General features: G+C 36.9%; 1 pseudogene; it reads right to left on the reverse strand.

Annotated features, from left to right (window-relative positions):
* Positions 1-23,568, reverse strand: part of LOC127177017 (NACHT, LRR and PYD domains-containing protein 12-like) — a 54,511-nt pseudogene that overhangs the window by 7,627 nt on the left and 23,316 nt on the right.

A 23,568-nucleotide genomic window follows, 5' to 3' on the forward strand; every position in this document is an offset into this window, starting at 1 on the left:
TCACATATTTTTTCTATATAATCTGCTTCTGCTTCACTAAAAGATAACTTGTAGTTCATAACTTTGTGAGCAGCATTCTGACAAACAGTGACCTGAGCTTGTATCCTGGGATACTCCTGGTGCTTTATGATCTTAACCCCCCTTTCTCTCTAACAACTGCTTCCCTATCTCTTAAAAAAAAAATACACAATTTATTTTAGTACCAGATCAGGTGTGATTCTCACCTGAGTATCTCCAGTTTACAGTGAGGATTTATGAGTCCAGACGAGAGAAACTTCACACCAGAATCTCCTAGTTTATTCTCAGACAGATCCAGTTCTCTCAGGTGTGAGGAGTTTGAGCTTAGAGCTGAAGCCAGAGCTTCACAACCGTGATCTCTGACACCACAATCACTCAACCTGTAGAAAACAATGATACACTCTTCACTCTCTCAGATCAGATCATTACTAAGCATGTAAAACAATATACACATTTTGGTGTGTGACAGGCTGTGATTGCATTTGTATTTGTTAAAATTTTGTACCAATCTGCACCAATTGTACTAATGACATATTTTGGATTCAGAAAAGTGAATTTCTAACTTTTCATGTTCAATCACATATTTGTTGATTAACCCACGTAATCTGCTCATGTTTTACCAAAGGAGAATTTGTTGTAGCTGAAAGTAGTGGTGGTTTATTACTGTTAGACAGGAAATCTGTATAAATTTGTCAACCAGTAAAGATTTTGCAGTTACGCTCATGTGCCGTTGGGGAACCGTCAGGGCCCTCTAGGCCCTCTGTATTTTTTTTTAATTAACACATTTTTTATATTATTTTTCAATAATAATTTTCTCCTTATTTGAATGTTTCCACCTAGCACTTGCAGCTCTATGTTTGGTGGTCCAGCTATGAAATTACAGAGGGCTAGAGCTGCACTATAAATTGCATATGATTATCATGCGCATTTAGTCAGTAAAGCCGGTTCTGTGATTAGTAAATCTCCATCACATGCGTTTAGCTGGAGCGGCAATTAATACACAGGGCCGTAAATCACTGACAAGCTACGCAAAATCACGCTCACAATCGCATAATAATCATAATCATAATCAGATGAATCGCATTCGATTATGAGTGCGATTTTGCTTAGCTTGTCAGTGATTAACTGTGTATTGTGGCTCCAGCTGAACGCACGTGACTAATCACAGTACCGGCTTTACTGACTAAACGCGCCTGCGATTTATCATGCAGCCCTACAGAGGGCCAAGCAATAGAAAGTAAACGGGAGAGTAATTTTAAATGACAGAAAAATTTACCAATCATATCCTCTAAATGGGTGGGCCTTGTTATCACTAACTTTAAGACAAGTTCCACCCACTGTGGGAATCTTTCGGAAAAAAATATATATATTTGCTGATAAACTAACTAGCTATTATTCACATCATGATAGAAGCCGCAGATAATGTGAGGACATTAATATATAATAATATTTAATAATATTATTTATGAACACTGTTTGTTTGTCATGAGGTGTCTGTCATTAATTTGTTTTGCTGTGAGCACTGTCATGTGTTGGCTTACATTAAACACACATTACATTTGTTGCTTTTGTGCACAGACCGATTGTGTGATGATGCATTTATCAGTCACTCTCGCTGCACTGTTTTCTTGTCGCACTGCTGAAAGGCAGTCGCACACTGGACTTTTAGAGTAAAGAGTTAAACTTGTGGTGTTGAATTTTAGAGGATAAACGCTAGCTAGTGTAAACAGCGCCCTCTGGCCGGTGTAAATACAGAGAATAACACTGTTGAGCGTTTTTTTTTAATATATATATTGTTTTATAAGACATTTTTTTCCACTTGCGATGTGGAACAGATGAAAGTGCTGTGTACTTCTAAACTTTTTCTTAGAGAGATATTTTCTTTCACTTGCAATTCAGAGTATAAGTTGCTTTTATCAATGAAAACACCGAAAGTAAGTGTTTTACCTCAATTGCAATATGTATTTATAAGATAATATTACTTTATGATGATATTTGCAATGTTATGCTGTGAGCGCCTAGACGTTTCTCACAGATTTGAATTGCTTTGCAGTGCTGACAAGGAGGTCACTTTTAACAGGGAAACATAAGAAGAAAGTGTTTTACCTCATTTAAAATATGTATTTTATAACATCACATTAATAGTGATATTTATGTGTTGTGTACTCCTCAACTTTTTCTCAGAGATATGTGACCCTGGACCACAAAACCAGTCTTAAGTCGCTGGGGTATATTTGTAGCAATAGCCAAAAATACATTGTATGGGTCAAAATTATTGATTTTTGTTTTATGCCAAAAATCATTAGGATATTAAGTAAAGATCATGTTCCATGAAGATATTTTGTAAAATTCTTATATCAAAACTTAATTTTAGATTAGTAATATGCAATGTTAAGAACTTTATTTGGATAACTTTAAAGGTGATTTTCTCAATATTTAGATTTTTTTTTGCACTCTCAGATTTCCGATTTTCAAATAGTTGTATCTCGGCCAAATACTGTTCTATCATAGCAAACCATACATCAGTGGAAAGCTTATTTAGCTTACAGAAGATGTATAAATTTCAATTTGGAAAAATTGACCCTTATGACTGGTTTTGTGGTCCAGGGTCACATATTTTCTTTCACTCATAATACGGAGCAGACGGGGAAGTTGGTTTTATCAAGGAAAACACCAAAAGTAAGCATTTTACTTCATTTACATTATGTATTATATAAGATAATATTACTTTATAGTTATATGTATATGCTGTATGCGCCTAAACGAGCCTAAACATTTCTCACAAGTTTGAATTGCTATGCAGCGCTGATGCAGAGGTCGCTTTTAACAGGGAACCACTAGATGTATTATATCATTTGAAATACGTATTTTATAACATCATATTGATTTATAGCAATATTTATGTGCTGTGGACTCCTAAACTTTTTTTCTCAGAGTAAGAAGTTTTATTTCACTCGCAATGTGGAGCAGACAGGGAAGTTGGTTTTATCAAGGAAAACACCGAAAATGTGAAGTGACGACCTCATCACCTAGACCAGTGGTTCAACATGAGCAACCACAAACATATTTTATTACTGCTACACTGTAAAAAATAAAAAACACAATTTGTTGAATCAGCTTAAAATAATTTGTTACCCTGCTGCCTTAAAATTTTAAGTTCAGTCAACTAAAATAAGTTTAGTCAACTTGAAATGTTAAGTTGTACTAAGTAACATCTTAGATATTTGTGTTTGCTAAACTTAACAGATGGGTAAGTAATCCAGCTGCTTTACACATTTCAGGTTTAATAAACTTGAAAACTTAAAATTTTAAGGCAGCCAGGTTACAAATTATTTTAAGTTGACTCAACAAATTGTTTTTTTACAGTGTACTACTGTACACTTTTCTATTAATTTAATTCAATCCAGTATATTTGGATTTATAACGGGTCTGGTTCCCACCTTATTGAAGAACAGGAATTGTAGAGTAAAGCTGCAAATTCTTTCATTAACGGCAGCTGCCTCCGTAATAATTCTCTGATACATACACGTGAAAATCAATGCACGGTATAAATTATAAATTAATTATTATTAATTATTAGGCAGAATTTTAGTGAAAGTGGTTTTCTCCGTTATCTTGTACATGACGTAACGGCCTGGAACATGCCCCACTGACCTGTGCCTCATGTTTTAACAGCCAAAACACTATCTGTGTGAATCCATTATTCTAATAGTAGTAGTAGTAGTGGTGCGCAGGTTTGTTTACAGTTCGATATGTGAATGGGCATCATAATGTTTTTTAGTTGGGATATTGAAGTGGCATTTAGATGTATTTACACACCGCTTAATGCATATTAGAGGGACATAGAATACTTTAACCTGCAGTTACAAAAAATAAATAATAAATAATGTTCTGATATTTTAAACATAATGTTGAAAACAATGTTTGAAATTATTTAAAAAATAAAAAGATACTTTGAATGTAAAATTAAAACTGCCAGTATATGGTAGAAAGTCACTGTTAAGTGAGTCATTGCAACTGAAATGAATCATTTAACCAGTTGAATAATTCAGGAACGAAACACCGTCACGTTGAGATGCAAAACGGTGCTGTGGCTGTGTTTGGAATTATTTCTGTTGTCGAAATAGAGCAAAAACAGGAAATATGCTTTCTAAAATGTAAATCTCTTAATATTAATTTCTTGTTTATTAAACTGTTGTATAAAATCAATATCACATTTGTAATCATGCTGACTTTATGAAATGATAAATATATGCATTTTCTGCCTGCATATCTTGAATTATATGCATTCTAAATGCATTTTAATAGACTGAATCATGCACTGAAAGAACCTAACTTACTAGACTTCATCACATAATGTATGCGCGCACTCTGTAGGTGTGTTTTGTTTGCTTTTCGCGATATACTTAATAATGTCAAATTGCACATTGTTAAAACAACAATTACAGTATTATTGCAGACTATATATGTATATATCGCACACCTGGCGCTGACTCTGACTGTACCTCTTGTTGGTTTCATCCAGATTACTTTATCACAGAATATTTGGTTTTGACATGACTTTATTTTAAAGTAGACAGTTCAGGCGTTCCATAGATATTCAAGGGATAGATATTGTCATAGATAGATATTGTGTGTCAAGTATTCGCTGAGTTTTGGTTCATTTTTGTGAAAAATTTTTTTTAAAAAGTTTGCGGAGACAGAAATACAGAAGCACAAAGTTTTGTTGTTATTCTGAGTGTACACAAATAAAAGTAGACACTTAACAGTATCAAATGATGTATAACACATTTGTGTGACCAAAATCGATTGAGTGTTTTAGTGTCTTTCGCACTGATAAGAAAAAACAAGTGCCAGCGCAACTGTCAACTCCTTAGGGTTAAAAATTCTGACTAAATGGCACTCAGAGCCGACTTATATAGCAGTTGGCCCCTCCCCTTTCTGCGACTTAAGCGCCATTTCTTCACGCTACACGAACATGAACAAATCAGGCTTCAGTATAAGAGTAAACAGGAGTTTCCCCATAAGGGTATCAACACAGCACTAGTTCCCTGATCTCAGCCGGGGCATTTTTTTTAATATTGAAATTCATGATGAGAACTATTACATTTAATGTTATTAAAACTTTCGATATCATAAAAACCTTACTTAAAATAACAATATTGTGATCAGTGTTGGGAAGGTTTATCTGAGTACTGGATGTGTGATTCTCACCTGAGTATCTCCAATTTACAATGAGGATTCTTGAGTCCAGAAGAGAGACGCACCACACCAGAATCTCCTAGTTTATTCTCAGTCAGATTAAGTTCTCTCAGATGTGAGGGGTTTGATTTCAGAATTGAATCCAGAGCAGCACAACCTTTTTCTGTAAGACCACAACAAGCCAACCTGTAAAGTACAATGACATACTCTTTACTCTCTCTTTGCAGGAGTGGGGTTTAAGCAGACTAAATGACTGGAGAAGTCCTGCATATGTTACCAAAGAGAAGTGGTGTTTTCACCAAAAGATCCAGTTATGACATTTTGATTAAACATTATGAGGTCACAAAATGTTTATAAAATTAAATAAAAATGTCATTGCTCATGCACAAATCTATTTAAATTAGTTTTTAATCACAAAGTGGATTGGTTGGTTCAGGATCAAAAAGAAATCAAAATTTCATCTGTGACGCAAAGTTTGATTAGTGTGAGGTAAAATGTTTGAATATTATGCTCTCAAAAGTACCTCTTAAAGGGATATTTTACCCCAAAATATTAAGTTATCATTTATTGAGCTTTGTGTTGTTCTAATGCCATATTCCCTTCTTTCTTTTTCGGACCACAAAAGTGAGAAACACAAAGAAATTTAACATGGTATTTAACGAATATCCTGACTTTGGCCATTGGTCTCTGACTCTGCACAACTGCGTTCATGAGACTCTATTAAAAGACTCTATTGTGCTTGTCACTACAGCAAGATATCACATTCATCTGTCAGCTGTAGTGGTGCAACAGATTACAAAACTCACAGTCCGGGTCATATCGCTGATTTGGAGTCACAGATCAGACTGTTTTTCGGATCAGCAAAAATAAAAGTTTGTTTTTCATTTAATACTGAAAACTTACTTTAAAGGGGTCATCGGATACCCATTTTCCACAAGTTGATATGATTTATTAGGGTCTTAATGAAAAAAAGTCTATAATATACATTGGTTAAAAATTCTCAATGGTAGTGTAAAACAACACCCTTTTTACCTTGTCAAAATCAGCTCTGCAAAAATCATCCCATTCTGGTTAAGGCTTCTTTTAATGCAAATGAGCTCTGCTCGCCCCGCCCCTCTCTTCTCTCTGTGGATTGATGAGTCTGTTTACTTTAGCCGCATTTAGACGCGTTTAGCCACTAAACTTGCTAACTTCCACATTATTAGGAAAGGCGATCGCAAAGATTCATAAAAAAAACCCTTATACTCACTTCTGCTGTAAGTGAAGCTGGATCACGAATGATTTGCGCAAACATAGACGGATATATGTAGATCGGGAGGCGCATTCCCTTCACAAACAAACGTGTAAGTTAATCCACTTCATCTTCGGCAACTCAGATGTCGGGAGTAAATGACGACCACTACGTTCATTATTACATCCGGCAACACAACACCTCAGTCGCTCAATTCTTGTCTAACTTACATCCCTGCTCCAGCATCAAAACATGGAGGTTGGACTGTTGCCACTGATCTGAGGTAAGACGCTCATGTCAGTCAACTATCGTGGGAGCAGCCTCTGTGGGTGTGATGCAACAACGACAGGCATCTGAGAATGGCTCGGATTTTATTTTAGGGATATTATTTTTACAGATTAATTAAAAACCACTGCATGGATTTCATGTACTTCTATACCACAGCAAAAACTACTAGCTTAACTAATAAAGTCAGTAATAAAACAAGAACAATTACACAAATTCCAAGCAAAGATGAATACAACACAACACAGATATAAATAAAGTCAGTAACAGTAGTATTCAGGTGCAGAAATGAATTAATTTAGTGTAAAATAGCACAAGTTAAATAATGATTCATCTTTGTCAAAGCTGTGATGTTGTTTAATTAGCAGACAAAAGCAGGTATTAAAGGAGTCATGAACTGAAAAACCAAATTCCCTTGATCTTTTGACACATAAGAGGTCACTGTACTATAAAAACACCCAAGTTTCAAAACTCAAAACTTTCGCATTAGTCTAAAAACAGCTTACATGTGACCCTGGACCACAAAACCAGTCTTAAGTCGCTTGGGTATATAGCAATAGCCAAAAATACACTGGGTCAAAATTATAGATTTTTCTTTTATGCTAAAAATCACGTTCCATGAAGTTGTACTGTAAATATATCAAAACTTTATTTTTTATTGGTAATAAACCCTCAAATTCCATATATTCAAATAGTTGTATCTCGGCCAAATATTGTCCTATCCTAACAAACTTTTGTGGTCCAGGGTCACATATTGAAGGCAGTCTGCCAAAACAACAGATTGTAGAATGTTCTACTCTATGATGTAATAGTGACACAAGTGTGAGTAACTGTTTTTATTACAAGGTCACTATTGCTTTGTCTCTTCTTACAGATTGTTTGATACGTTTTGAGTTATTTATACGCATATTTTTGACCTAAATCACAGCAGAGTCCATCGATGAGGAATGTATGCTGTCAATAATATCAGTGGCCTTTAATCTGCTACAATCCGCCACGCCTATTCAGGCGGAGCGTTCTGAAGAGGGGGGGTAAAAACAGGACAGAAAATATTTTAAATACTTCTAAATTATGATGTTTTTTTATGTTAAATTTTTGATAACATTATAAGTGGACTTCAGAGAACAATACAAAATAAAAACAAAGACATGACCCCTTTAAGACCAAATGCATGGACCTAAAACATCCCTTTCATCCATTTCTTTCTCAGCTGTTTACATTCAGTTAAGGCATAACCGACTGTGCTTAACAGAATACAAATTGTCTGAATCGCGCCTCTCTCTCTGCGTGTGTGCGCTTCGGGTGAAAACAACGCTGATCGCCATACACTGCCATTATATTGACAAACAAATGCAGGACATTTAAATAAAATGAAAAATATCCTTCTGTGGTCCAATAAACAAAGAAAGGCATACGGCATTATAACAACACTAGGGTGAGTAAATGATAACTTAATTTTCATTTTTAGGTAAACTATTCCTTTAATGCTAATTAACAACAAAAGAGAAAATCTCTTGCTGCTCTTGATTGAGTAACTTTCGTAACTTTAATTTTTAACTGTGTATTTAATTAACGGCTCATAATTAAATAAAATTATCTGAGTACCAGACCATGTGTGATTCTCACCTGAGTATCTCCAGGTTACAGTGAGGACTCTCGAATCCAGAAGAGAGACTTAGTACGCCAGAGTCTCCTATTTTATTCTCAGACAGATTCAGTTCTCTCAGGTGTGAGGGGTTTGAGCTCAGAGCTGAAACCAGAGCAACACAACCTTCATTTGTGACAGTTATTCAACCTGTAAAAAAACATAATGACACACTCTTCACTTTCTCAGTTCAAAACCCACAGATCAGATTAACAAAAACTGGAAATGAAACTTAAGTAGTGACAATTTATTATTATTATTATTATTATTATTATTATTATTTTTTCAATATTGTGATTAGAATTGTGAAAGATTATCAAAAAAGAAAACATGTTGGATGGGATGTTGAAATATATTAGTTGTTGATTGGATTTTGATATGAAAGTGTTGCAATCAAAAGTTGAGGCAGATGAATGGAATTTTGCAGGAGTGGGGTTTAAGTACACTAAATGACTGAAGAAGTCCTGCATACGTCACCAATTAGAAGTGGTGTTTTCGATAAACATTGCAAGTATTTATATGTGTTTTTGATCACAGCAAGTTAAATTAAGTTTTTTTAAATGTATGAATTTTTATTTATGTTCTGTATTATGTATTTCTCTTAATTTACATATTATTTACATATTTGTACTCATGCAAATACAAATTAGATACATGGCTTTGAATAGAGTTTCACTGGATACTAAAATAAAGAACAGTATGACATCTGCAGGAGTGCAGCTTGATGAGATATCATACTTCATATTCATTATTTTCATATTCAACAGTCTACCGATTGTCTGTAGTGATACTTACTCAGCTCTTCTAGATTCTTTAATCACAGGCAACAACTTCTGAAGAACATGATCAGCTTTATTTTTTGTTCCAACAAATGGATTCAGCCTAAACTCATCCAGCTTTTCTGATGTCAACAACACAAAAACTAAAGCCAACCACTGAGATGAAGAGAGTTGGGCGTTACTTATTTGTCCAGATGTCAGGTACTGTTGTATTTCCTCCACTAGTGAATGATCACCCAGTTCATTCAGACAGTGGAACAGATTGATGGATTTCTCGGGAGAGTCAATGGTTCTGATCTTCATCTTGATGTAATCAACTGTTTCTTTATTGCTGTCAGAGCTGCTTCTTCTCTGTTTCATTAGTTCTTGTAGGAGAATCTGATGAGACTCCACTGACAAACCCAGAAGAAACCGCAGGAAAAGATCCAGATGTCCATTTTTACTCTGTAGAGCCTCATTCACAGCTCTCTGATGCAGCTCAGATAAAGTATATATGAAAAACATTGAGAGGTCAGAGAACACACTAGAGAAAACCCTTGAGCTGTAGTTGGTGAAGGAGAGGTGCACATATAGAGCTGCTAGATGTTCCTGAATGCTCAGATGAACAAAGCTGAAGACTTTTCCCTGATACAAGCCAAACTCCTCTCTGAAGATCTGAGTGCACAATCCTGAGTACACTGATGCTTCTGTCACATCAATGCCACACTCTCTCAGATCTTCCTCATAGAAGATCAGGTTACCTTTCACAAGCTGCTGAAAAGCCAGTTTCCCCAGTTTGAGGATTATGTCTTCATCTGTCACGTTCTTCTCATAGTCCTTCTCATGTTTGATGTTGGTCTGAAGGATCAGGAAGTGTGTGTACATTTGAGTGAGAGTCTTGGGAATCTCTCCACTCTCTGCTTGAATCAACATCTTCTCTAGAACAGTGGCTGAGATCCAGCAGAACACTGGGATGTGGCACATGATGTAGAGGCTCCTTGATGACTTCAGGTGTGAGATGATTCTATTAGCCAGACGCTGACCACTGATTCTCTTCCTGAAGTATTCCTCCTTCTGTGGATCATTGAAGCCTCGTACCTCTGTCACTCGATGGACACACTCAGAGGGGATGAGATCAGCTGCTGCTGGTCTGGAGGTGATCCAGATGAGAGCAGAGGGAAGCAGATTCCCCACAATGAGGTTCGTCAGCAGCACGTCCACTGATTTCTTTTTGTTTGCATCCCACAGAGTCTTATTCCTTTTAAAATGTAATGGAAGACGACACTCATCCAGACCATCAAAAATGAACAACACTTTATATTTGTCATAATCCATTTCAATTTTTTTTGTTTCTGGAAAAAAGACATGAAGAAGATCTACAAGACTGAGTGTTTTGTCCTTCATCAGATTGAGCTCTCTGAAAGGAAGTGGAAATATGAGCTGGACGTCCTGATTCTCTTTCCCTTCAGCCCAGTCCAGGATGAACTTCTGCACAGAGACTGTTTTTCCAATGCCAGCGACTCCCTTTGTCAGCACAGTTCTGATGGGTTTGTCTTGTCCAGGTGAAGGTGTAAAGATGTCACTGCATTTGATCGGTGTGTCCTCTGTTGCTGCTCTCCTGGATTGTGTCTCAATCTGTCTCACCTCATGCTCATTACTGATCTCTCCACTCTCACTCTCTGTGATGTAGAGCTCTGTGTAGATCTCATTCAGGAGTGTTGGATTTCCCTGCTTTGTTATTCCTTCATACAGACACTGAAACTTATTCTTCAGATTGGATCTAGACAATTTGAGGATTTCACAGCTGTAAAAATAAAATATACCTACTTAACTATTATTAAAAATACTTATTACAGGGACATATGACATATAACATTTAAACATGATGAACAAACAGAAACACAATAACATGTGATGATACATTTGCACTAAAATATGTAGGAACTATATGTAGGAAATATGTAGGTTAGTATTTACCAAGAATAAACAGGAATCTATAATCTTGTACACCACAAATACTGGGCCAAAAAAAGTAGTACTAAGTATACAAAACTTTACAAACTGTACCAGCGGCCAGTGTTTCCACCACTGGAAAGAATTAGCTGATCCCCTGAATAGTATCTCTTCACAGGCACATGGCTGAGTTTTGGAAGATTCTCCTTTATGCAGTTTTTTCTTTTTCTATGAACATCAGATTAAGAGAAGTATTTAGGACATTTTAATGTACAGCCCAAGTTCACCTGGGCCAGATTTACAGTACAAATCCAGTTTTGGCATTAAACCACTGTCAAGCTTTACTAAGGTGCACACAGTGGCAATTTAGCAATGAAAAAGTGTTGACAGGTATTTTAGCAGCTGACCTTATTCCATATGCATTTGTAGGAGTTTCCCTTTCAGACCCAACATTTACAGAAGGAGAGTATTTAAATAAATCCTACAGTGTGATTTACTAAAGTTTGGGGTAGTCAATTTACTTGTATTTGCTCGATTATTTAATATAACATTTCTTAAGCCATTTGTACGGTGGCCGAGAGAGCTCATGACAACAAATTAAGAAAACATCTTCATCAGTTTGACAACACAGGCGCTGCAAATCCTCCCAATGCAAACATGAATACGGAAACGCGCTGCAAATTCCCACAACACAACCAAACACAGAAACACGCTGCAAACACACAAATGCTCTGCAAATAGCACGCACCACAATGGAAATGTTTCAGGGGGACCTCAAAAAGTGACGAACCCAGCTGGGACCTGATTATTATAATTATTTTTTTTTTTAATTCAGTTTCATCATCAAACAAAAAACAAGGCAACATTGCACATATCAAAATTCAAATTCAACTGCAAAAATAAATAAATAAATAAATAACAGCAGAAAGAGAAAACACACAAAATGAACACAAACATACCAAAAGAAAAACTAAAAACAAAAAAAAAGTAAATTCCAGGGCAGTTACATAAATTTGAAAGGCTTTTTTTTTTAATTTGTTTTGTTTTTATGAGCTTATTTTGAGATCTCATATTAGAGAGGGTTTCAAGGTAAATTTTAAGATCAGTGTTACAAAATGTAATATATAATGGTTTCTTCTGACTTACTTTTGACTTGTGAATATAAATCTTTGCTAAGATAATTAAGAGATTTATAGTATAAACCTGTTCAGCAGAAAAAGAGGGGTTTTGAAAACAAAGTAAAATATCATGAAAATCATAGGCGGGGTTTGTGTGTGTGGGGGGGCATTCATTAAAGCGGACACAATGGAATGCGCACGTGTGACTGTGGCTATAGTGCCATCTAGTGGTCGCCGATTTTCTTAGGCTCAGCTGCGTGTGGATCGTGAGCTGTGTGTGTGTGGATTGGGCAAGACTAAAAGGGCGGAACGAAAGTCTCAAAATTCAAATGAATCAAATAGAATCGATTCAGAAGAGATGTGAATGAATGCATGCATGTCGTCTGATCCACAAATGATTTTAATCGCCACATGCACAAACTGTGATCCTTTAATGCAAATTATAACATTTTTCACATTAGTGTAGTGACGCAAATTTCGAATCGCGTACACGTTAATGAATTGCACTGGGCCTTGTTCATTGGTAGTTGTGTGTGTGTGCGTCGTGAAATGCTGTAAACTGCGAAAATGAAGTCTCAAAATCCAAATGAACTGAACAAGATTGACTCGAGCAAGACCTCAATAAATGCACGCGTGTCACCTGATCCACAAATGCACGGATTCCTTTTTGCATGAGAAATTTATAATACATTAATGCAGAACAGAACATTTTTATGTGCAAACATGTCTTTATTTGTACAAATCGCTGCACAATCATTTAATCCCGAATTCCACAGACTCAAATTGAAATGCATTTGTTTGTGGATTGTAAGATACATGCATAAAATTGATCCAGTACATGGATAATTGTGCGTGCATCTATTAATCGTTTTGAGTCTAATATCATCCCATACTTGTCGGTCAGCTCGTCACTCTGCTGGCTGATAAATAAAATCTGTTCTGTTCTCCAGCTGAACTAAATTATAATTTATTTCTATATAAAAAAAATAAAAATAAAACGACGGTGGTGGTTGGTGCCGCGGTGGGCAAGTGACGTCACCGGTGTTGCAGAACACCGACTATGGCCAAAAGTAGTGATGGGTCGTTCTTGAACGATTCGTTCATTTTGAACGAACCTTTAATGTGACTCGGGACGAACGAGTCGTCTCGGGGGAGTGATTCGTTCAGTCGCGCATGCGCAACATCCTATTAGGTTCTGTACTGGAATTAGTTCACCTGTTTTAGAGTCGTTCGTTCACCTTATGGGGCTGTCACGTGATGAACGAACGACTCAAACCCGAGGACTCGAGAAATGAACTAATCAATTCTCTTTCCGGCTCAGGCTGTGTTGGTTAGCTAATTGGGCTGTCAGGTGATGAACGAACGACTCAAACCCGAAAACTTGTCAGATAAGAGGTGAGGTGAGCGAATCATAGACTAAAGACCCAGGTAAACAATGAATTAATATTTTCTGTTTCTTATAGCATTATAGTTTTGTTTTGTTTGTAGTGTGATCAATGTTTGTGTAAGCAGTAGATGTGTTAGGGAAGTAAAACGTAACATTTTAATTATATTTTGCTAAAATGAACAAAATGAACGAAATGACTCGAAAAAAAGATTCGTTCATTTTGCTGAACGAGACTCAAAGGACCGAGTCGGTAAAATGATCCGAACTTCCCATCACTAGCCAAAAGCCTATTCTCTGCATTAGGTACCCTAATGTTTTTTTTTTGTTTGTTTGTTTATTACTCTTTGTACAGCAGTCATTGTTAATTCTAAATGTATTTTAATGTAGAATATGTTACATAAATTATGTTACATAAATTTATGAATATAGAACATATACATATAAAAAAATTCTGCTGCTGGCTCATCTGCCAGTGGGCAAACTTATTTATGTAACATGTTTTGTTTAACATCCTGATCATACGATTCATTGTTGTTTTGGATATTATTAGACTAATCTGACGAATTACACACTTAACTGTGAAACGTTATTAACTTAATTGCAAATAAATATATAAATAAATAAATATATGCAAATAAATATAAGGTTCAAAGTTCACGAAAAAAGAACTGCAATGCTTTATTAATGGTTAAAATCAGGTCAAAATTAAAGTCCCAGCTGGTTTCGTCACTTTTTGAGGTCCCCCTGAAACATTTCCGTTGTGGTCCGTGCTATTTGCAGCGAGTTTCTGTGTTTGGTTGTGTTGTGAGAATTTGCAGCGCGTTTCCGTATTTGTGTTTGCGTTGCGAGGATTTACAGCGCCTGTATTGTCAAACTGATGAAGATGTTTTCTTAATTTGTTGTTGTTGTTTTTTTCTGTTTGCATGTGTTTTCTTAAGTTTCAGCGTGTTAAGCTCTCTCGGCCACCGTACATTTGTGCTTGACACAGCTGTGATTCCCGCTATAAGAGTCGCCGCGGAAAATAGAGATGCATAGTAGAAGTGTTGCCTTAATTTGTATTTTAATTTATACTCGAAAGGATTGTTATTGCATGATAATTGTTTGTACATGTTATTTAATAATTTACTCATGTAAGATTATTCTTGTATTCTGTTCTAGAACCACAGTTTTTACCATCAGTAAATGCTTTACTGAGATTCTAGAATCTGGGGTGAATTCATCAAGTTAGATGTCATTATACAGTTCTGACCGACTGTCTGCAGGGGTTTGAATCTACCCGAATCAGTATTAAAATTTGAAACCTCAATTACAAGTGGTCCTTCGAGCCGGAGCTCGAATTACTGCAGAGAAATGACATCCCATCCAGAGCCAGAGCCTCCAGTTGTACGCCCCAGACGACATGTAAAGCCACCTGCATACCTAGCAGACTTTGAAGTGCAAAGGCCTGGATCTGAAAGGAGATCCCAGCAACCTGCATGTTCCAGTGATGATGAAGCTAAGGCTGAAGATCCTCCACTGTCTTCAGAGCATGAGTCTCGTGTCTCTACACCCATAAGTCAGCGTTCACCCACCAGTGAACTGGTGCTACTGGATGAATGGCGAGATACAAGGGGAGACTTACAGAGGGAGAATGATGAGCTTCGCAGCTGCATTCGACAACTGCCAGAGATTTTAAGCGCGTCGCAAGGTCTTAAAGCAGAGAATGCCGTCATGAAACAAGAGATCCAGAAGTTAGCTACCACCGTGGCCACCCCATGCAAATCAGTGCCTCCCGTACCAGCTCCTCAATTCCATGAGCCAGAAACATGCCGTAGCCAGCGCCCACCACACAAAGCAGAGACTTCCACCAGTACCCCTCTGCGCAGATCAGGCAGATAACAGAGCAGGTGAGGGACTGCACCATTTCATCAATACCTAATGGTCAGCCTGAAGCTACGCCAAGGTCCTGCAGAACATTGCTGAAGTTATGGATGGCCCAAACATCAGAACTGGAGAAGTGAAGGCTTTTAAGCTGTTTGCGCTACGTGTGCGTTCCCTAGTGTGCATGCTGGAACAGCTGGGACCTGAAGGAACTGTTGAACTAGACTGTGGGTCGCATGTGTCCTGACTTCAGAGTAAACTCCCTCATGAGCTGAGAACTAGCTTCAAGAGATACATTCACCCACTGAGGGTAACCATACCAACTCTTCTTGATTTCTCTAACTGGCTGGAGTACAAGCTCCAAGTACAAGATGATGGCTCCAGGATGACAGGTCTCCCACCAGAACCCAGCAGTAGGAGAAGGCAGGACCGCCGTGACACAAGGGCTTTAAAGAAACCAACCTCCATCTTGCTAGGAACAGAGAAACCCATCACTGGGTGTGAAATCCAAGCACCCGCTCCAGAGGTAACAACTAAATCTGCCAGATTCAAAGGGAGATTGCGTGCATATTATCCCTACTGTGACAATTCCAATCATTTCCTGAATGGGTGTGCTAATTTCAAAGAGCTCACAAAGGAACAGAAGGAATGTTGGATCCGTAAGAACAATCAATGCTGGTGCTGCGGACGGAGTCATCATGCCTCAAAATGCAACCTGGAATCCCTGTGTAAGATGTACCATAGGAAGCACCTCCTTATACTGCATGATGTAAATGAACGGACTGTAGCTGACGAAACTGAAACAGACACTAGGGAGAACTCCTGTCTGGTTAACACCACCAAGGACATCCTGTATGTGGATCGCCCAGTCTACAGCCGCAATGCGGGTTCTCCTAAAGGTGAGCAAAGTCATCATCACCAACGGAGACAAATCTATTGAGGCATATGCTCTGTTGGACGATGGGTTGGAGAGGACCATACTGCTTCACACAGCAGCACAGCAGTTAAATCTGAAGGGGCAGCCTGAGGACCTTATACTGCGGACGGTGAGGCAGGACCAACAGGTTCTTCATGGGGCGGCAGTCTCATTCACTGTGTCTCCTGTCACTAACCGACACAAGAAATTCCCCATTCAAGGTGCCTTCACGGCCGAAAGGCCTGGTCTCGCTGAGCAAACTCACCCCGTTGCATCCCTCCAGAAGATGTACAAACATTTAGCTGGATTGCCCTTGCAGCAAATAGAGAGAGTACAGCCTGTACTGCTAATTTGCTCAGATTGTCCACACCTTGTTACCCCAATTGAGCCTGTTCGCCTAGGCCCTCCAGGTGGACCTACTACACTTCGAACTCGACTAGGCTGAACTATACAAGGCCCTATACACTAGATCAAGCGTGGGCTCAGCACTCACCAATGCCTCTTCACTGCCATATTTCCCAATGCTGATCTGTTTGCCCATCTGGTAAAGCTATGGCAGATGGATGTAATTCCGTACCATATGGAACAAAAATAATGCCAAAAGTATTTGAAATAAAAAGCTTGTTGAATTACACAACTGGGAAAAAAATGCATTGCAATTAACAGTGCTTACATTTTAATGCATTGTATTTTCAGGGGTTGCATTTTTGTGCGCTGCATTTTAACATGGTTCTATATTTAACCCAACAAACATGAGACGTCCACCCGACGTGCAGATCACGTCTATATTGCGTCGGTCGGTCCAGGACCATATTTGTACTTCTACACGACGTGCAAATCCAGTACAGTATCTGGACGTCGGACTACGACGTCCCTTGGACGTAGATATGCAGTTCAAAATTTGAACGTCTATTAAGGGGTTTTCCTGGACGTCTGTATAACGTGCAGAACAGGTTCAGGAAATCGACTTAAGAACTTTTTATACAATTAAACATGACAAAGTTCTGACTTAAAAAAAAATGTAAATATCATTTTTATAAAACATTTACGTGTTAAAACAGTGTAATATTTGTATAAAAACATCATGTCAGTAACATAATGCGGCCATTTAATTATTTTATTAATATTATTAATATTATTATTATTATTTTTTTTTTATGTGTAGTATTTTTCACTAGGACATTGACAGAAACTGCCGCTTACATCTATGTGTGTGTGATTAAGTTAAGTTAAAGTTTAAGTTAAATAGATGTAAAGAGATTTAAATATAATAGATAAATATATTTAAATATTGAATAATAATACAGAATATTAACACAATATTATTATTTATTATATATTTTAATAATAATAATATATTTAATAAATACATTTAAATTTAATTTAATAAATAGATCTATATTTAAACGTGCGCTTGCGTGAGGGGCATTAACGTAGTGACGTAAACGTGATGGCGCAAGCAGCCGCGAAGACGGAAGATATTGATATTGTGTATTACCAAAGACTTAAGATATAACCACCACGATAGATCCGTCGTGTAATTTATTTAACTTTACGTTAAGGACACTTTATAAAGCCTACAGAGGATGGGACCCAACTTGACCAACGAACAGCCTTCACAACGCAACGCAGCTATTTGGAAATTTAAACAGTAACGGTCTCTAACGGTCATCTGAGACACGGACGGGTGCTAAGCCGAAGGTAAGCTATATAAATGTACCTTTATTCGTCGTTTTGTCAATCTAATGTTAAATTTCACTTTAGATGTATTTTGTTCTGTGTTATGACGATTTCAAATTCAACTTTTTGTAATTTTTGTATCTCCCTGTTGGTTAATTTGCGAGTAAAGTGGTCAGTGAAGTTACAGTCTGAGGTAAATTTATGTTGATCCCTTTTAATTGTCTAAATTAGTCACTAAAACACGTAACTTCACAATAATGTAAGATTTTCAAAACTTTATCTTGTGTTAAGTGTGTGTTCTTGTAGTAAAATAGACTTCTAAAGTTTTTTTACTGAATTTTCAGTAAATTCACTAAAGACTAAATATATTAGTCTGGCAGTTTTTTCTGATCATATGTTTACCAAAGAGGTCATAATGAGCATTGTGAAGCTATATTTGTAGTTATAATAATAATAATCGTTTATATTTCAATGTTGTTTTCAGGGCAGTTCATGAAGACGAGATGAGATGTTTTGTCAACCTGGACAGAAGTTCCACCTCCCACACCAGACTCTCTGCTGTATATGGAGGCCTGTGCACTAGCACATGGGTTTTTGGAGCCAGGGACCTCTTGCAGGGAAGAAGATTTTCCAAGGACCCCCTCATAAATATAACAGTGTTTAAGGCTAAAGTTAATGTGGATAGGAGTATAATGAACATAATATAATTGTTTTATTGGTGCAAATTGTCCCTATTTTATATGAACTGTGTAATAATACAGCACAATATAGGCCTAATTTACCATATTTTCCAGACTTTACACCAGGTCAGGAAAAAAACATGCATAAGTTGCATTGGTGTATAAGGCACATTTTAAAATAATAAATAAAACAAATGTTAATAAACTTAACAAACATTATAAACAATGTAAACATGTAATTTACTTTTCCAAATAATTTAAATTAATTGCCATTCAGAACATATATACACATACATATATGTATGTATATATATATATATATATATATATATATATATATATATATATTATTAGGTGTGATGAGACACTTATCCCACTTATCCCAGACGACATGAGACTGGGTTCACGAGAACGAGACGAGAATTTTAAACTTTTCTTAAGAAATCCTCAATGATTAAAATATAGGGAAAATAGTCTTTTATTCAACTGAAAAAGACAAAATGCAAAAAACATTTAGGTGTATTTTGAACTTTATGAAATTAAACTTCCATTTTAATGGAATAATATGCAGTAATAAACAACATTTAAACAAGAGCTTCACGATTCTGGATAAATTGCAAATCCCACTTGTTTTTAATAAATTGGAGATCACGATTCTAGAGAAAAAAGATTGGAAAACTAAACAAAATAACAATTTACTAGTGGTTCTGACAAACTATTCACTGCTTAAGACTTTTAAAAACATATTCATTTAAACAAAATAATAATAATAAAAACATTTAATGAAGGGAGTCAGTGTCTCACTTCATTAAGACTTGTTTGACTATTGAAATTTCCTGAATGAATGATTCAATGACATACTTTTTTTAAATGGGCAATTGTCGCCACCTCCTGGCGGAAGAGGTTAAGCGTTACTATACATACAAGATAGTTTCGTTTTGATCGCTACTGTAGAAAATAAGTGTTTATACCCTAACTATAAACTTTAATCCCAGTACTTCTGTTACTTAAATGTCTGTTACACAGCAATAATGATTATAATGTGGTTGAAAAGATTGTTTGTGTTGTTCTTTCTGCGTTCACATTTACCCTCTGATTCATTAACATGGGCATCGACAAAACGAGCCATTCATTACAAGCAATATTTATTTTAAATTAAGCCTATCACAAACTTATTTAATATGATACTGAAACTGCTAAACTGTTTTTTTAGTATGTACAGAAGGTTTTAAACTTCTCTTGTGTCAGAATTAGACGTTTTTTTCCCCCTCAGTTCAGCTCCAACAGGTGAACATAATGTATGTAATGTATGTTTGTATGTTATTTGTTACAGTTGTTATCCACTGAAAATACGTCCACAGTGACCAGATCTAAACTAAATTTTAACCTTCTAGAGGTGTCCTGTGAATGTCAATATTGGACGTCCAGAAGACGTCATAAAAAGACGTTGTAAAAACTTTCATTCTGGCTCTTCAGGGGACGTCATTTCAACGTCTGACAAAGACGTTGAAATGACGTCGTTTGGACGTACTTTTACTCATCCATTACAATTAATATTTATTTTAAGTTAAAATTTAAATGTTTTCATGGTTTTTGTACACTGTGTCTGTAAGTTTATTTACAAGTACAAATAAAAAATTATAATAAAATAAACATGATTTTTACTTGAATGCAGCCTAAGAGTGTATATATTATGTCCAGAAACAGTATAAATGACATCTAAATGAGACTGCAGTTGACCTTCTAAGACGTTGAAAATACGTCCATAATGACCAGATCTGAACTAAATTTTAACCTTCTAGAGACGTCCTGTGAACGTCACTATTGGACGTCCAGAAGACGTCATGAAAAGACGTTGTAAAAACTTTCATTCTGGCTCTTCAGGGGACGTCATTTCAACGTCCGACAAAGACGTTGAAATGACGTCGTTTGGACGTACTTTTGCTCAGTGGGAAGTAGTGAATATTTCAATCGGAAACATTTCACCAACTTTTTCATTGTTAAAAATTCAATAATTAATATTCACCTCACAAAGTCCATTTCCAAAATATTCAGTTTGTTTAATAATTCCAACAATAACATTCGTCAGACAATTTTCGGTTAATTTTATTTCACTTTACAAATTCGTTTCCGAAAATTCAGTGGTTCAAATTCGACAGCTCTTAGCAGCGCACATCCGGGAACTGCAGGAAAAGCAGTAGAGTACCGGTAGAAGATCGCCATCTGCTAAATGTGCACTACAAAAATGTTTTGTTGTGTTTCCAGTCCAAATACTGTAGCATAAGATTCTTAAATCGAGAAGTTTTTAGTAGACAAGCAACAAGTAGTCTATTGTTTTGTTTTCTGGGAAAAAAAAAAAAAAAAAAAAAAAAAATATATATATATATATATATATATATATATATATATATAACACAACAAAACATTTTTGTAGTGCACATTTTTGTTGCAAATAAAAGTCAATAGCAAAGACAAGTCGTTCTCTGCGAATTACGTTGGTTTCTCTAAAACGTAACATAACTGCCAACTACAGGAAAACTGGATGTGATGTGTTACATTTATTGCGTTATATCACCTTTAACGTTACAGTGAAAGAAGATCATGTTTACACGAGGTAAAAAGAAATGACATATTACTATAGGCAATTGAAGAAGTAAAGTTCGGTTTTATGTCTTAATTGGTATTTAATACTCACCGCTTGGTCCATCTTGGCACATATCCGCTTTGCACAGGCCTGTTGATGAAGCCGTTTACAGCCGCTATCACCACCCGCTGGTGAGGACGTCTAACAGCAGATGGCGATCTTCTACCGGTACTCTACTGCTTTTCCTGCAGTTCCCGGATGTGCGCTGCTAAGAGCTGTCGAATTTGAACCACTGAATTTTCGGAAACGAATTTGTAAAGTGAAATAAAATTAACCGAAAATTGTCTGACGAATGTTATTGTTGGAATTATTAAACAAACTGAATATTTTGGAAATGGACTTTGTGAGGTGAATATTAATTATTGAATTTTTAACAATGAAAAAGTTGGTGAAATGTTTCCGATTTGAAATATTCACTACTTAAATATACAACCATGTTAAAATGCAGCGCACAAAAATGCAACCCCTGAAAATACAATGCATTAAAATGTAAGCACTGTTAATTGCAATGCATTTTTTTTCCCAGTTGTGTAATTCAACAAGCTTTTTATTTCAAATACTTTTGGCATTATTTTTGTTCCATAGTACCGCAGTGAGAAAGTAGTGACGCGGTCTAAACTTGCTCAAGAGGCCATCAACCTCTTACAAGAGAAAACGGTGAGAGTTAATGTGGAAGGTGTCATGCGTTATGCGACACAGCTCCTTCGCATACAACACATGCCAATTTTGCACATGCCAAAAGAAGCTGTTCTGCCGCAGCTAAGAAGCATTGAGTGAAACCTGGTGAAGAACCCTGATCAGGCCTGTGCTTAGAAAATTGAGACTGAAAGGCTGGCTATATGGAGAAACTGCAACCATGCGAAGCAGAGAGATCACAGGAATCATGGTATATCCCTCACCATATGGTCACACACAACGGCAAGAATTGGGTCGTTTACAACTGCTCATTCCAGTATGAGGGCCAAAACTTGAACGAGCTGCTTCTTCCAGGTCCCACCTTAAGTTCCACCCTGTTGGCAGTGTTACTGTGCTTCCGTGAACATTCCACAGCCTTAAAGGGGTCATCGGATGCTAAGTTCACTTTTTCATGCTGTTTGAACATTAATGTGTGTTGGCAGTGTATGTACAAATCTACCCTATAATGATAAAAATCCATGCAGCAGTTTTTAATTAATCAGTAAAAATAATATCCCCTTTTTCAAATCGAGCCATTCTCAGATGCCTGTCGTTGTGGCGTCACACCGACAGAGGCCGCTCCCGCGATAGTTGATTGACATGAGCAATTTACCTTGAATCAGCCGTCACAGTCCGCCCTCTTTGTTTCGATGCCGGAGCAGGGATGTAAGTTAGACAAGAATATCTCCGATTGAGCGATTGAGGTGTTGTGTTGCTGGATGTAATAATGAACATAGTGGTCGTCATTTACTCCTGACATCTGAGCCGCTGAAGATGCAGTAGATTACGTTTGTTTGTGAAGGGAATGCACTTCCCAATCTACATATATCCGTCTATGTTCGCGTGAATCATTCATGAGCCACCTTCACTTACAGCAGAAGTGAGTATAAGGGGTTTTTTATGAATCTTTGCGATCGCCTTTCCTTATAACATGATAGTTAGGAAGTTTAGCGGCTAAATGTAAACAACACCGTCTTTTCCACAGAAAGTAGAGAGGGGCGGGGTGAGCAGAGCTCATTTGCATTTAAAGGAACAACCCCTTAGAATGAGATGATTTTTGCAGAGCTGATTTTGACAAGGTAAAAAGGGTGTTGTTTTACAAAACCATTGAGAATTTTTAATCAAAGTATATTAGAGACTTTTCATTAAGACCCTAAAGAATCATATCAACTTGTGCAAAATGGGCATCCGATGACCCCTTTAAGCAGTGACATTCGTGGGATGTTTCATCAGGTGAGGCTGCTCCCTGATGACGAACCTTTACTCCGGTTCCTGTGGAGGGACATAACTTTAGAACAAGCACCAGATGTGTACCAGTGGCAGGTCCTTCCCTTTGGGACTACTTGCAGTCCCTGTTGTGCCACGTTCGCTCTGCAAAAGCATGTGCTGGACCACAGTCAACCAGGAGATCAGGTGAGAGAGGTGATTGAAAAGTCCTTCTATGTTGACAATTGTCTTCACAGTCTCACCTCCAAAGATGTCACCAAAGATCTGGTTGATCAACTCTGTGCCCTGC

The sequence above is a fragment of the Labeo rohita genome, chromosome 15, assembly GCF_022985175.1.
Source record: "Labeo rohita strain BAU-BD-2019 chromosome 15, IGBB_LRoh.1.0, whole genome shotgun sequence".
In the NCBI taxonomy this organism is placed as follows: domain Eukaryota; kingdom Metazoa; phylum Chordata; class Actinopteri; order Cypriniformes; family Cyprinidae; genus Labeo; species Labeo rohita.